Source organism: Capsicum annuum, unplaced genomic scaffold (assembly GCF_002878395.1).
Source record: "Capsicum annuum cultivar UCD-10X-F1 unplaced genomic scaffold, UCD10Xv1.1 ctg1860, whole genome shotgun sequence".
Lineage (NCBI taxonomy): Eukaryota > Viridiplantae > Streptophyta > Magnoliopsida > Solanales > Solanaceae > Capsicum > Capsicum annuum.
The window spans coordinates 1-2961 of NW_025824367.1; the positions used below are offsets into that span (position 1 = coordinate 1).

Consider the following 2961-nt stretch of genomic DNA (forward strand, 5'->3'; position numbering starts at 1 on the left):
GGAAAATCTGAGAAGTACATTGAACTCAAGTCGAAGACTCTGATTAAATTCAAATGACCAAGCTCGAAATTGGAATTAGTACTGAGAGAAGGTGCAGCAAACAGGAAAATTGAACAAATTCTTCTCAACGGACTATTATCATCATTGGTATGTGTAAGAGACGTTACAAAATTCTCATCGTGAAAACAAACACCAGTTTGTCGCCCTTTCTGTATGCTAATCAATCGACTGCCCACAAGTGGAACGGTTTCTTTTTTATCATTTCTGATAAACAAAAAGTTTTGGGTTTGTGCTTCTCTCAAGCATAACTCATTGATGAAGCATAAAGAAAATTGCATTACCTTTAATGGAGATTGAAAAGTGAAATTGTGTCTGCTATGTATGAAAAAAAGAGTTGACTTTAAAGAAATGGGTTGACAACTCCAATAAGTTGACCTTGGGATTTGTGTCTATCAATAAAAATATAATATTATAACACATCTGTTTTTTAACCTCTTCCCCTTATATTTTACCACATAGTTACTGCCACAGGTAGAAAGCGACGAAGGCGTTGACTTAATTGACAGTTCGAGTCACCAAAGAGGAAAAAGTAGAAAACCATGGGTAGTATTACTAACAATTGTATTAACTCAAAAATATGTTACAATAAAAATACAGCAACATTATTACAATTTAGAGAAACCACATCTCCTTGGAAGCCACAATAACAAATAAAGCTGCTGCTATGTGACCCGTAGCTCACTAGTTCAAGATGTGGAAACAGCCTCTTGCAAAATTGCAGGGTAAGACTACGTCAGTTAGATCCTTATAGTCTGACCCTTCTACGTCTTATAGATGAACCAAAATGAAATCCCGGGAGTTCAATCGTTCTACTATTGATCTTATGAATAAAAATTACTCCACCCTTGAAAGAAACATAAAGGGTCGGTAGAAGTTTGACGAGTCACATTATTCAGATCCAGATTTAGAGAGTGTTCAACCGAACTCACATCTTTCAACTCTGACTTCGTGTGAACAAACAGAGACATGAAAATCATATAAAAGTTTGACAAACATTCTGAATCCACTGACTCTAAATTATGGATCGTCTATACTTCTTGATATTTTCAATTATTTCATAAAAGAATTGATTCCAAGTAAACCTCATTTTACTAGAATATTTATACAATTACAATCGATGCCTTAAAATTCGTACACTGACAACAAAGAGATCGAGCAAACACCTACTCTTCATTTTTCATTTTTCATTTTATTGTAATTTAACAGTAATAGAATTAATAAAAGGGTAGAAACTAATAAAACAATTTATAAAATTAATTAAACAAAATAATATTAGAAAGGGAAAATAAGTTTCAGCTACAAGCTACATCAATAAAAATGCAAAGATAACACCTTGAAATGTGAGTTCCTATTAATTTTCATTTTGCATAAAAGGGCAGCCCGGTGCACTAAAGCTACCGCTATGCGCGGTGTCCGGGGAAGGACCCCACCACAAGGGTGTATCGTACGCAGCCTTACCTTGCATTTTGCATATTTTTGTAAAATTTAACAATTAGACCAAATGCACTCACATTTAGCAAGCTTAAACTAAAGTACCAAAACTGCTCAAAAATATATTTAAGACACCATTTTGAAATACCCTCAAATATAAGGGATATTCTTGTTCGTTTCTCTTGCATTTTAAGTAGGGTTTTAACCAATTTTTGTCAAAGTTTTTTTTGTGAAAGAATATGAGGTAAAGCTAAATAATTTTTGTGTATGACTTGACTTGGGGAAATAAGAAACATAGTGTAACCATGATAAGTATATACTTACATGGATTGGAGATATGAACATCCACGGGGTTGTTTCCATTCTCTTCTTGCTCTTGTTGAATTTGTGCAGCAGATTCCTCAAGTTTGGGAAGACAACTTGTTAACTCAATCAGTTGTAGTGTGTGTATTTCTGCAAACTCAATGGGTATCTCTTTCAAATAAGTGCATTTTGTAAGCACGAGGCGCTCAAGAACAGGAAAATTGTCATCTGTCGCTTTTCCAGTACTCGAGAAAACAACGTTGAATTAACAAAATCTTCAATCGAGTAAATCCCCTGACATTTGGATGCCATTCTTCGCCACAACAACCATCCTCGATCAGCTTCAGCACCTCAAGGTTAGGCAATTCAGCTATGATGTCCAAGTACGACCAACTTAGCGAAGTTCTTTCCAACTTCAGCTTCTTGAGCGTTGCTGGAAAAGCTTTTACACTTGCTGACAAAAGGGCATAACAATGTATAAAACTTAATTTTTCAAGTTGATGCGGATAGACAAGATTGTTGAAAAATCCAGATTCCCGAAAACTTCTTGCATCTTCAGTCTCATATCCATTGATTCCTAATTCTTTGACATTCTGAATTCCCATAATAACCTCCTTCGTGCAGCAACGTGGAGACAATTAAGAAATAGTTTGTATGTTTGAAAAATCCAAGTGCCTTCCTTTGTCAGCAGATACGCTTGGAGGATTTGGCAGATAAAATGTTGGCAGTTTGAGATGCCTTAATTGCATTAGTCCCCAAATTTCCTCAGGCAAAGTTATAACTGATCGAATAGGCCCTTGAACAATGAATGTCTGCAGATTCCATAACCTACAAATTTCTGGAGGTATGTCTAAATTCTCCTCATGGCAGAGCAATGATAGGTACCTCAACCAGATGAGGATTAGTATCTGTAGAGGGAAATTATCAATCTCTCTGTGTCTCAACTCCAAGACTTTGAGTAATTTGAAATGAATAAACTCTGATTTGAGATCAAGAGGAAAAATTGAATCCTCAAGATGAAAAGAGAAAATAGAACGGGTTCGTTTCAAAATAGCGTTGTTGTCATGATCTCCCAACTGACGATGTACAGGGGTAAGAAGAGCCCTATAAAGACCATAGGGACAATAATCAATTTTATCACCAGTCACGCGTTTAAAGGGCTGAATT

The 2961-nt window shown here is 35.7% G+C and overlaps 1 long non-coding RNA gene across 1 annotated transcript; it reads right to left on the bottom strand.

Moving 5' to 3' along the window:
- Positions 1-590: 590 nt before the first annotated feature.
- LOC107877165 lies at positions 591-2961 on the bottom strand. Its single transcript, XR_007049187.1, has 2 exons — positions 1816-2961; positions 591-904 (listed from the first exon to the last, which is right to left on the bottom strand). It is a non-coding gene; the product is annotated as an uncharacterized LOC107877165 (long non-coding RNA).